Below are 12,746 nucleotides of genomic sequence, written 5' to 3' on the forward strand. Positions count from 1 at the left end.
CCCTCCTCCCGTATGGAACAGAAAGCCATGATGCTGTAAAGCAGAGCCAGTGGAAACCCAAGGCCCACCTCCCTCTTCTGGGGTTTCAGAGCTGTGAAGGAGGTGAAGGGGCGGAGGTGAGCGAGATGTCTCACGCTGCCGTCTGGGGGATGAGGGCGAGGTGAGCTCTGCTCTCAGAGAGCCCCACTTAAGTGAGGGAGCTGGTCCCCACTCTTGGAGGAGTGCCCAGCCTGGGGAACCAAGACTGAATCCATAACAAAGCAGGCAACAGGCAAAAGAGCAGGGTGCGGCCCACCTTCGCAGAGGGGCACAGGGGTCTAGTGTGGAGGGCTCAGTGAGCACCGAGGAGATGGGAGATACTGCTGCTTAGGGCAGGCAGAGGAGGCTCAATGAGCGGGAGTCTTACAAGTGGGTTGCCTTTCAGTCCCTCGGCCCGCTAGCCCTGCAGGGCAATCATCAGGAGGTCATCAGAATTTTATTCAAAGTTGGCACTTGCAGCTGGAGACCCTGTCTTGCATGGCGTAAGGGTCCCCTGTGGGTAAGGTCACCAAACTCCTTGGCTTCCAGTTCTTTCCTGTCTCCAGCAGGCCTCTGGGTACCTCCTCTGTCTTTACCAGGACCCCTTCCCACTGAAATGGGGGGAAGGAACAGACACAGCTCACAGCCCAGGAGGCGTGCCGGGCTGGTCCAGTCTTGACTGGAGCAGGCTTTGGTGTGGGACTCAAGAGGCTCACTCAAGGCGGTGCTTGGGTCAGCATCCCAGAGATCCCAGGTTGTCAGCAGCTGGGCTGCACATAGTTCCCGGGGAAGAATCCAGACCCCTCTGAGCCGATGCCCTCACACCAGCCATTGGAGTAGCGGCGGGTGATGCAGATAATGGTGCCCTCAGAGAAGGAAAGTTCATTGTCCTTCTGGTGGGTGTATGGGTACAGTGTCATTACTGCAGGGCGGGAGGAGAGGGGTGCCATGAGATGTGCCTCCTGCCCCGCCATAGGGATGCTTGTGCCCACATACTGGACTCTAGGGGGCAATGTGGGGAGTGGGGCAGGAGATGCCTTCTTCAAAGCCCCAGGACTCCTCCCCAGCTGAGCTAATATTCAGTATCAGGCCAGCTGCTTCCCTCCTCTGTAGGGGTGCGGTGGGGTGGAATAAAAGGCTCCACAAGGGTGACAAAGGCCATCTCCTCCACTCCAAGAAACTTCAGTGTTTGAGAGCAGGGCCCCAGGATCTACCCATGTTTTGTAATCTGCTTTCAGTCCCCGTTCATCCTGGTCTTCCCACAATGTCTCTGGCAGGTGCTGGAGGTATTGCTCAGTAGATGCTCTAGTAGGTGTTCAGTAAATACAGTAACATTGAATAGTGTAGACTTGGTCGAGTGAGCCTTGGGCAAGTCACTTAGTTTAACCTCTCAGGCTCAGCTTCGTCTGTTAAATGGGAGTGTGAAGATCGTAGGAGGTTAAGTAAAAGTGAGAAAATGGATGAGAAGCTTTGACTCTGGGGTCTGGTATAAAGCAGGGGCTAAATTATGTTAAAACCCCCCACATAACATAACATTTACCATTTAAATCATTTTGAGCATACAGTTCTATGGCATTAACTACATTCACGTTGTTGTACAAATAGTCTCAGCATCCACCTCCGGAAGTTATTCATTTTCCCTATGGAAAATTGTGTATCAGTTTCTCTAAATTTTTGCCAACATTTGTTATTTTTAGCTTTGTTGATTGTAGGCGTTTTAGTGTGTGGAGGGGTCGGCGTTGTGGTGTTAACTTGCATTTCATCACGATTAATGACGATTAACATCTCTTCATGTGCTTGCTGACCATTTGTATGTCTTATCTGGAGAAGGGTCTTTTGAAGTCCTTTTTCCATTTAAAACATTGGGTTGTTTGCCGAGTCCCGCCAAGCGCTCCTCCTGGCGGCGTTGGTGTCGATGAGTCCAGCCTGGAGCGGTCTCTGCGCCGCAGGGGCCCGCACCCCGGGGCATCGCTAGCTGCCTCTCAGGAGAGGAGACGCCCGCACCCCGGCGCCCGTGCCTGGAGCGCCGAGATCGTGCTGCGCCGCGCGGACGCGGCGCCGCCGGGGCGGGTCTTGCTCGGCATTGGCTGCGGGTCACCTGAGCGCGGCGGCGGTCTGCGCGCCTCTCCCGGAGGAGCGTGTCCCGGAAGTGGGCGTCCCGGCCAGAGCGCACCTGGCGCGGGGCCTCCTTGGGGCTCCTCGCCGTCGGCGCCACGCGAGCCGGCGGGGGTCTAGAGGGCCAGCGCCCGGCGGCTGGGAATGACCCGTCCCGTGGGTCCCTGGCACCCCAGCGGCATCCGAGCGCGGAGCGGAGGGAGTCTAGGGAGCCAGCGCCCGGCGGCTGGGAACGACCCGTCCCGTGGGTCCCTGGCACCCCAGCGGCATCCGAGCGCGGAGCGGAGGGCTGCGGACCGCAGGTAAGGGGACAGGGGTTGGTGGGGGTGGGTGGAGGAAGGAACGAGGAATTACACCAGAGCTGTTTGGTACAGGGGCAGAAACAGAAAACTCAGACGTACCACTGCAGAGGCCATGGGAGTTAAGTTGTAAATGCTGCTGGCTTTCAGTAGCCTGCAGCCATTCTCTTCCTGTAGCTGATGGGATACAAAGCTCTACTGGCTTCTTTGCACGGGATAGTCTTGTTTTGCAGCAATTCAGCTCAGAGCCATCCTTGATGTTTAAGTGTAAGGTCGGATCTTAACAAACGGCATCGCGAAACAGAGGAAAGCTTCAAGTGAGCTTTATTAGGGGGCGCTGCCGGGCGAGGTTCACTGGTCCGAGAGAGGGGCCAGAGAAGTCGCCCCCGGGCGAGGGCTGGGCAAGATTTTATAGGGGAAGGGAAAGGGGTGTGGTGAATCTGGGAGGGCGCAGGGTATTCCTTATCTGGTGGTCTCTTGGGGTGTCGTGGCACTATCTGGTGCCGGTTACATCAGTCTTGGGACCGCTAGTCCTGTCCCTCGAAAGGCGGGAAGGCTGGGCCGCCAGGTCAGTTCCTGGAACTGGGTGGTCCAGAATGTCTCCAGGTCAGCTTCTGGAACTGGGTGGTCCAGGGAGTTTCGGTCTGATGCAACCTGTGAATCTGATTGCGTTCCCCTGCCTCGGGCCAGTTGGCCTTACATCCCGACATCTGGTGTAATGGGGCGGCGTTCCGATCTCTGGCTACTTCATGCTGAATGGGGGCGTCGAAAGGGGAGTCGGGCGACCAGAGGTCCGAGGCTTAGGGGAGACCAGTGGGGGTTTCTGTAGGAAGCAAGGTGTAAGGACCGAGGAACATTTGGTTTGTGGCCACCCGAGAGACTTCCTCCATGCGCCGGCGAAGGAACCTAAGAAAACAGGGGGCAAACATGAGCAAGATACAGATGAGAATTAAGGGGCCTCAGATTGGTGTTAGCCAGGTATAGAGGGTGGATCGCCACCAATCGGGAATTGGGGAGGCGGACTGTTGGTGTTTGCGTTGGAGTTCTTCTCTTAAGCGATGGAGGACGTTTACAGCAGCATTCCTCCTGTAGGAAGAGGCAGGTACCACCTTTGTCGGCCGTCAGGAGATCCAGGGCTCGTCGATTCTGGAGAGCGACTCGGGCTATGGAGGTGATTTGGCACTGGAGAGAGGAGATGGAGGCGGCGGAGCCTTCAATGGCTAGCTGGAGTTTATGTTCTAAGTCGCGGGATGTTGAAACACTATGTGTTAGAGCTCCCCCCCGCCCCGCCCCCGAGGCCTGCAGCGACCAGGGAGGAGGCGAGAGAGATGCCTGCGACCAGAGCAAGAAAGATAGCTCTTTTTTGTCAGGTAAAGGGCGGCGTGATTAGCGAGGAAAATTCGTCTTGGCTATACAGTGTGAGTTGTGGGACGAGAGTAACGGGGATACATGGGAAGGGGGAGGAAGAATTGATCTCTTTTGTGAGGGAACCATTGCACCACAAAAACATGCCTGGTGGTGCTTCAATTGATGTGTTTACCGTGAGGGATGTGTTGCAAAGAAACCCAGTATCAGGTAGATTTGGGCGGCTGCCGTAACAGATAGTGAGATTTTTTTGAATCAAGGAATATGGGGACTTTTAACGGGGAAAAAGGTGGGTTTTGGGATGTGTAGGAAGTAGAATTGAAGGGCTGGTCGAGTGGGACAGCAGCCAAGGGTGGACGGCCAAGCGAGGCACATAGAAAGCAGTCGGAGATGTTACCTATTCCTGTGTGGTTGGGTATCTGTAGTGTTTGGTCAGTTCGGCTGCTGCTGCTAGGGCCCGAAGGCATGGTTGCCATCCCTGAATGGTTGGGTCTAGCTGTTTGGAGAGGTAAGCCACGGGGTGGTAGGAAGGCTCTACAGGCTGGGCAAGGAGTCCAGTGGCTATTCCGGCCCGTTCATCCACAAAAAGGTGAAAAGGTCAGTTTGGGTTGGGCAGAGAAAGGGGAGGAGAAGATACCAGAGCGTTACAGAGGGTGAGAAAGGCCTGTTGAATGGCGGAAGGAGAGGTGAGGAGTCCTTGAGGGGTTTCCTTAGCGGCTAGATATAAGGGTTTAGCGAGGAGAGCAAGGTTAGGGATCCAGTGTCAGAAAAATCCTATAAGGTCCAAAAAGGAGAGAATTTGTTCCGCTGTTTCCGGAGGCTGGAGTTCACGGATAATCCGGGTGCGATCGGCTGTTAGATCTTTTGTGGTAGGGGTGAGATGGAGCCCCAGGTAGGTTACAGAAGATACAGGTAACTGAGCCTTGGCTGGGGAGACCCGATAACCGCGAGAGCCAAGGTAATTGAGGAGATCTGCAGTATGTTGTCTTGAGAGGCTGAGAGATGGGCTACAAAGGAGGAGGTCATCTACATATTGAAGGAGTGTGCTGGGGGTACCGGAGCAGGAAGTGAGGTCCTGTGCCAGCGCCTGACCGAAGAAGTGAGGACTGTCGCAGAAGTCCTGGGGAAGAACCGTCCAGGTGAGCTGACTGGAAGTATGAGTATGTGGATCCGTCCAGGTAAAGGCGAAGAGGAAATAGGAGTCGGGATGTAGGGGGATAGTGAAAAAGGCATCTTTGAGATCCAGAACCGTAAACTGGGTTGTGGATGGGGGGATATGGGAGAGCAAGGTGTATGGGTTTGGTACTACTGGGTGCAGAGGAATTATGGCCTCATTGATTAGTCGGAGGTCCTGGACCAGGCGATAATCCTCAGAGGCCTTGCGGACAGGCAGGATGGGGGTGTTTCAGGGAGAGTCAGTGGTGATAAGGAGTCCCTGGCTTAGGAGTCTGGTGATAATAGGTTGTAGGCCCCTAAGGTGAGTCTCAGAGATGGGAAATTGGGGCCTTGATAGAAATTTGGAGGGGTCCTTTAGGCGGATGAGGACGGGGGAATGGTGTGTTGCTATTATGGGCTTAGAAGTATCCCAGACTTGGGGATTGATGGGGTTGGTGTGATTGGAAGAGGGGGATAGGAGGGGGAGGGTTCTAGAGACAGGCCGAGAAGAGGAAGCAGGAGTTGGGAGGAGGGGACCTTAGCGTCAAGTCTAACCAGCTGGAGGGAGGCCCCTAAGTGGAAAAGGACATCTCGGCCTAGCAAGGGAACTGGGAAGGATGGTATCACTAAGAAGGAATGAGTAAAAGGGAGTCCTTCGATATGACATGGGAGTGGACCGGTCTGGAGTGGGAAGGATGGTTTGCCATCAATACCCATGACCGAGATCTGGGAAGGAGTAACTGGCCCAGAATAAGTAGGCAGGACCGTATAGGTAGCCCCTGTGTCCACCAGAAATGAGATGGACTTATCCACTACCTGTAGCGTTACCCTGGGCTCGGCGAGGGTGATGGGGGTCTTCGAGTCCGGGTGCCGTCAGTCGTCAGCCAATCCCAGCAGTTCGAGTGGTAATGCCATTGGGTCGGCCTGCACCCCACGTGGAGACGCTGGGGGAGGGCCAGTCGTAAGGCAGTCACTCTTCCAGTGGCCCGTTAACCCGCAGCTGGGACAGGGCTTAGAAGGAGGTCGGGGATTGGGACATTGGCGAGCCCAGTGGCCTTCTTTTCTGCATTTGAAGCAGGCCCCCGGCGGGGTTGCCTTTTGCGGACCCCATGGATGCTGTGATACATGGGAGATGGCCGGCCTTAGGGCGGCGACAAGAGGTTGGGTTTGGAGGGCCACCTTCTGGTGCCTCCGAGCCTGTCAGCTGGATCCTGCCAAATCCTCATGGCCATTGTAGACTTTAAAGGCCATCTTTACCAGATCTCGAATAGGGGTTTGAGGGCCATCTTCTGCCCGTTTTAATTTCTTTCAGATGTCCGGGGCTGATTGGGTGATAAAATGGATGGCTAGGACCGCTGCCCCTGTCGGGATGTCGGGATCCAGCTGGGTGTAGAAAGTTAAGGCCGCTGTTAGGCGATTGAGAAAGATAGCTGGATTTTCGTTAGGTTCTTGGATTATCTCTTTAGTTTTTCAAAATTGACTACCTTATGAGCAGCAGCCTGCATGCCAGCCAGGAGGCACTGGATCATGAGGTCGTGTTTATGACGGCCATCTTGCCCATCCTGATAAGTCCAGCCTGGATTGGTACCAGGTACAGCAGTCACTCCGACAGGCATGGAGTTGTCGGTAAGGTGAACCTGATCTGCATGGTTTCGGGCAGCACTTTGAATTCTCTTTCCCTCTCATCAGGGGTCAGAGTAGAAGATAGGATCACAGAGATATCATACCAGGTTAGATCGTAAGCTTGAGAGAGGTAGCGAAATTATTTGATGTAGCGGGAAGAGTCGGCCGAAAAGGAGCCTAATCGCGTTTCTATTTGAGAGAGAACTTGGAGGGAAAAGGGAACATGAACTCTAACTAATCCTTCCGCTCCTTCTACCTCCCTCAGAGGGCAGAGGAGATTTGGATCTTGGGAGTCATGAGAGCGTGTATGTGCACTAATTGGCGAAGCAAGGGGCGAGGGAGGAGAAACCGTTGAGGGAGGCGGGGGAGCAGTTGGATGGGCCGGAGCGGCTGCGGGATGAGGAGGGACCGCTTCAGGGTTGGGTGGAGGCTGGAGAGGAGCTCTGGAGGGGGGAGAGGCGAGAGATTCGGGTGGGTCGCCTAGTGGAGAGGAGTCATCATCAAAGGAAATTGGGGGCTTGGATGTAGGAGATGTCTGTTTGGCAAGAAAGATCTGGGAAGTGGAACAATCGACGTAGAGGGAGGGGCGGGAGCGTAAATACCAGAAGGCCTGAACATAGGGGACCTCGGATCATTTGCCCATCCTGCGGCAGTAATTATCTAGATCACGGAGGATGTTAAAATTGAAAGTCCCTTCAGGAGGCCATTTGGATTGATTGTCTAGAGGATATTGTGGCCTGGCCACAGTGGAATAGAAAATAAGCCGTCGGCAACGGAGAACTTGGGAGAAACCGAGGGCTGTAAAATTGGCTAGGAGACACCCCAGGGGTGTCTTAGAATCTGGTTTCGATTCTGAGGTTCCCATGACCCCCAGTCTGTCCCTGAGTGAATGGAGAAGGAGAGAGGCGTGCCTGGTCTCAGTCTCCAATTCACGGCAGGTCGGAGGGCAGTCAGGTGATTGGGACGTCTCCACAGTTCCATAGACCTCACTTGCTATATGGTCAGTCTTTTGATATATGTATTTAATAGGTATTTGTACACGTATGGTAACCCTAATCTTAATTTTTCCATTCACCCCACCTATCCTTTTAGATAAGCATACTTCTAAGTCTGTGAGTGTCTTTCTCTGTGGAAATATGTTCATTTGTGTTAGTTATTAGTTAACACCTATAAGTGATATCATAGGATATAGGTTTTTGCTTTCTGACTTACCTCATGTTCTGTGATTATCTCCAAGCTCATCTATGGTGCCTCAAATAGCAGTGTTTCATTGTTTTCCATGGCTAATATTCTGTTGTATAAATAGACCACTTCTTCTTTATCTGTTCATCTGTTGATGGACATTTTGGTTGCTTCACTGTCTTGGCTATTGTGAATAAGGCTGCAGTGCAGATTTTGCAGCCCGGGTCTTCTCGATTCAGGTCTCAGGTGAGAGGCCCAGTGGTGTGACTGCTGGATTGAATGGTACCTCAATTTTTATTTTAATTGCAGCTCCCTTCTGTTCTCATTATTGGCTGTTACCACTTTACATCTCACCAGAAGCTAGAGGGTACAGTGTTCTCTAAAACCCCTTCAATATTTATTGTTTGTAGTCTTTTTGCTGATGGCCAGTTGACTGGTGTGAGTTGAAACATTTTTGTAGATTAGATTTGCACGACTCTAATAATTACTGAGGTTGGGCTTTTATCCATTTTCCTTTTTTTTAAAGAGAGTGAGCCAAATTAACCTTTTCATATTATTTTCTTGAAAAATTTGCAGTTTTGAATTTTTTTGGCCATTCCCTACCTCCGCACAGTTGTTTAGGGCAGGTGTCCTTTACAGCCCTGAGTCCTTCTGAATGTTAAGTGACCATTAGCGGTGGGTTTAAAGTCGCTCTTGTGGGAAACGGCCACAAGGCGGCAGCATTTCTACATTTCCAACTCTGGGTTTTTGGGCAACAGAGCTTTCCTGGAAATTGTGTTAGTAAGCAGCAAATTAGAGTGGAATGTGCCAGCGCAAAGCCCCAAGAGCATATATATCCTAAATTGTTGTTTGCTTTTTAAATTTAATTTTTATTAATTATCAGAGCAAATTTGATAAAAATGTAGATTCTCCTAGGTGTACAGTCTCTGGTTCATCCTATCAATGTATCTGTCTATTCCTCTTTGGATCCTTTCCCGTGTATGTTATTATAGAGTGTTGAGTAGACCTCTCTTCGTATTCCGTAGGTATTGTGTGATTATATATTTCATATGTATTAGTACATGTCTGTTAACCCCCATATCCTAATTCATACATTCCTTACACCTTTCCATTTGGTTAAACATAATTTGGTTTTCTGAATCTATGTGTGTCCTTCTCTTGGAAATTATTTCATGGGTATCAATTTTTAGGTAACACCTATAAGTGATGTCATAGGATGTCTGTCTTTCGGTTTCTTTCTTACTTCATGTTGGGTGATTATCTGTAGATCCTTCTATGGTGGTGCCAACGGCACTGTTCCATGCTTTTTCATGGCTAATATTCCATTGTGTACATGGACGACTTCTTCTTGGTGCATTTTTCTGTTGATGGATATTTTGGTTTCTTCCAGGTCTTGGGATGGTACATGTTGCTGCAGTGCAGGATTGCCAGCCTGTGTCTTTTTGATTCTGGTCTAATCAGGTGATAACCCCATGAGTGGGCCTACAAGATCACATGGTAGCTCCATTTTTACCCCTAAACGCACCTCCAATCTGGTCTCACTACTGGCTGTTACCAGGTTTCATCCCACCAGCAGCTAAAGGGTACACAGTTCTCTAAAACCCCTTCAGCATTTATTCTTTTAGACTTTTTTTGCTGATAATCATTCTGACGGCTGTGAGGTGAACGTTTTCGTACACTGGACTTGCATGGCTTTATTAATTCCTGATGTTCAGCCCTTTTCCGTTCCCAATTTTTTAAGAAACAAAGAAAGGAAAAGAAACAGAAGCCAAATGTGCATAAATTATGCCTCTTGAAACTGTCGGTTTGAAATATGGACGTCTTTTGAATTTTTGGTCTATATATGACCCCAGGATTTGTTTTCAGGGCAGGTGTCATTTACAGGCCTGAAATTATTTTGAATATCAACTGACCATTAGCGCTGGGATTAAAGCTGCTGTTGTGTGAAACGGCCACAAGGTGGCAGCAGTTCTCCTTTACCAAATCTGGTTACTAGGGCAACAGAGCCTCAATGGAAGTCGTGTTCTAGGTTATAACTTAGAATGGAATATCCCAGGAAAAAGCCCCTTAAGTTTATGTCTCACTACTTCTTGTTCGTTGTTTTTATTTAATTTTTATTTTTTATCACAGCAAGTTTGATTACAGGGTTTGGCTTGTTCTAGGTGTGCAAGATGTGGTTCTTTTACATATAAACATATGTCTATTCTTCCTGGGATCCTTATCCCATGTACGTTATGACAGAATGTTGAATAGTCTTCTCTTGGTATTCCGTAGGTCTTTGGTGATTATATATTTCACCTGTGTTTGTATACGTCTGTTAACCCCAATATCCTAATGTATCCAATCCTCACACCTTTCCATTGGTGAACCATAAATTTGTTTAATGAATCTCTGATAGCCCTTCTCTGTGGGAATATCTTCACTGGTATCAATTTTTAGGTAACACCTATAAGGATATCATACGATATGTGTCTTTCTCTTTCTGACTTACTCCAGGTTGTGTGATTCCATCTAGAATCATCTACGGTGCTGCACAGGGCAATGTGTCCTTTTTTTCCTTGGCTAATATTTTGTCTGTACTTGTACCAGTTCTTCTTTGTCCACTCATCTGTTGATGGACTTTTTGGTTACTTCCATATCTTGGCTATTGTAATACTGTGCAGTGCACATTTGCCTTCCTGTGCCTTTCCAATTCTGTCTTCTTTGGTTATAGGTCCAGGAATGGGCCTGCTGAATGATATTGTAGCTCAACGTGTACCTTTTAAAGGCATCTCCATTCTGTTCTCATTAGTGGATCTTTCAAGGGTATGTCCAACTGAAAGTTGAGGTTATGCATTTCTCCACAAACACTTCAGCATTTATTGTTTATAGGTTTCTTGCTGATGGTTATTCTGAGGTGTACCAGCTGAAACCTCTTTGTAGCTGAATTTGCGTGTGTCTCATAATCCGTTGAAATTAAGCTTTAAGGCATGTCCATTTTATTTTTCAAACTGTGATTACAGCTTAGCTCTTCAAAGTGTTTTCTTAAAGTATGAGTCACATTTTGAAATTTTTTGGCCATTACCTCCCTCAAGGCATTTTGTGGGCAGGTGTCATTTACAGCCATGCAGTACTTGTTCACATGAAGTGACCATTAGCACAGGTTTTAAGCTGCTTTTGCAGGTAACGGCCAGAGGGTGGCAGCCTTTCTACGTTCCCCACGCTGGTACTAGGGAAACAGACCTTCCTGCCAGTGGTGTTCCTCGGTTATAAATTAGAGAGGAATGTGCCCAGATAAACCCCCAAATGCTTACGTCTCCTTACTTATGTTTGTTTTTAAATTTAATTTATACTTTTTATTGGAGTAATATTCCATTGTGTACATGGACCACTGCTTCTTGGTGCACTCCTCTGTTGATGGACATTTTCGTTGCTTCCAAGTGTTGGCTATGGTAAGTATTGCTGGAGTGCAGAATTGCCAGTCTGTGAGGTTTTGATTCTCATTTTCTCAGGTGACAGGTCCAGCAGTGGGTATGATTGATTGCCTGGTAGTGCAATGTTTCCCTTTTCAAAGCACCTCCATTGTGTTTTCATTAGTGGCTCTTACCACGTCCCCCTTAGAACGGAGGGTACGCACTTCTCCACAATTGCTTCAGCATTTATTGCTTGCAGCATTTTGTTAATGGCCATTCTGACTGCTGTGAGCTGATAGGTTTTTGTAATTTGGGTTTGCATGTCTTTATAAATTCCTAAAACTCATCATTTTTCCAAGCTTTTTTTGTTTGTGTTTTTAAAAAAAGGAGAAAAAAGTATGCATACAATAAACCTTTTCAAATTGTCCTCTTGGAAGGTTGCCCTCTTTTCAATTTTTTATTCAATTTTCGACCCCAGGATTATTTTGGTGGACAGGTGTCGTTACAGAACTGCAAGATTAGTGAATAGTTAGTGACCATTAGCAGTGGGTTTAAAGCTGCTGTTGTGTGAAACGGCCACTAGGAGGCAGCATTTCTCCATTCCCCAATCTGGGTAGTAGGGCAGCAGAGCCTTTCTGGAAGTCGTGTTCCTAGGTTGTCAATTAGAATGGAATGTGCTAGGAGAAACCCCCATACGTTTATGTCTCATTACTTGTTGGTTGTCTTAATTTTTGTAATCGGTGTGATGATTAGAATATTGTTTGTCCTAGCTGTACACAATCTGGTTCATTTGTACATTTTATATGTCTATTCATATACAGATCCTCTTCCCATGCAAAATATTACACAGCGTTCCGTAGACCTGCCTTGCTATATGGTCGGTCTTTTTGACACATGTATATAATATGTATTGGTATACATAACACTGATCTTCATTTATCCATTCCCCCCACCTTTCCTTTTAGATAAGTATATTTTTTTCCTACATTTGTTATTGTCTTTCTCTGTGGAAATATGTGAATTCGGGTCAGCTATTAGATAACGCCTATAAGTAAATATCATAGGATATAGGTCTTTTGCTTTGCAAATTACCTCATGTTCCATGATTATCTCTAAGCTCATTTGTGGTGCCTCAAAGGGCAGTGTTTCATTGTTTTAAATGGGGAAAGTTCCACTGTGTACATGGACCACTACTTCATTATCCATTCACCTGTTGATGGACATTTTGGTTGCTTCACCATCTTGGCTATTGTGAATAAGGCTGCAGTGCAGCTGTTGCAGCCTCTGTCTTCCCGATTCGGCACTTCTCAGGTGAGAGGCCTGCTGGTGGGTCTGCTGCATCGAATGGTGTTCAATTTTTGTTTTTCTAACGCAGCTCGTTTCTGTTCTCATGATTCACTCTTACCACTTTACATCTCACCAGCAGCTAGAGGGTACACAGTCCTCTAAATATCCTTCAGTATTTATTGTTTGTAGAATTTTTGCTGATCGTCAGTTGACAGGTGTGAGTTGTAAACTTTCTGTAAATTAGAGTTGCATGAATCTAATAATTCCTAAGGTTAAGTTTTTATTCATTTTCCATTTTTTTAAAGAGAGT

General features: G+C 48.4%; 1 long non-coding RNA gene across 1 annotated transcript in view; it reads right to left on the reverse strand.

Moving 5' to 3' along the window:
• Positions 1–2,810: 2,810 nt before the first annotated feature.
• Positions 2,811–12,746, reverse strand: part of LOC308619817 — a 57,488-nt gene continuing 47,552 nt past the window's right edge. Inside the window, exon 3 of the long non-coding RNA XR_014016244.1 lies at positions 2,811–3,338. This is a non-coding gene — a long non-coding RNA (uncharacterized lncRNA). The remainder of the gene's footprint in view (positions 3,339–12,746) is intronic.

This window comes from Mesoplodon bidens (assembly GCF_964165515.1).
Source record: "Mesoplodon bidens genome assembly, chromosome: 7".
In the NCBI taxonomy this organism is placed as follows: domain Eukaryota; kingdom Metazoa; phylum Chordata; class Mammalia; order Artiodactyla; family Ziphiidae; genus Mesoplodon; species Mesoplodon bidens.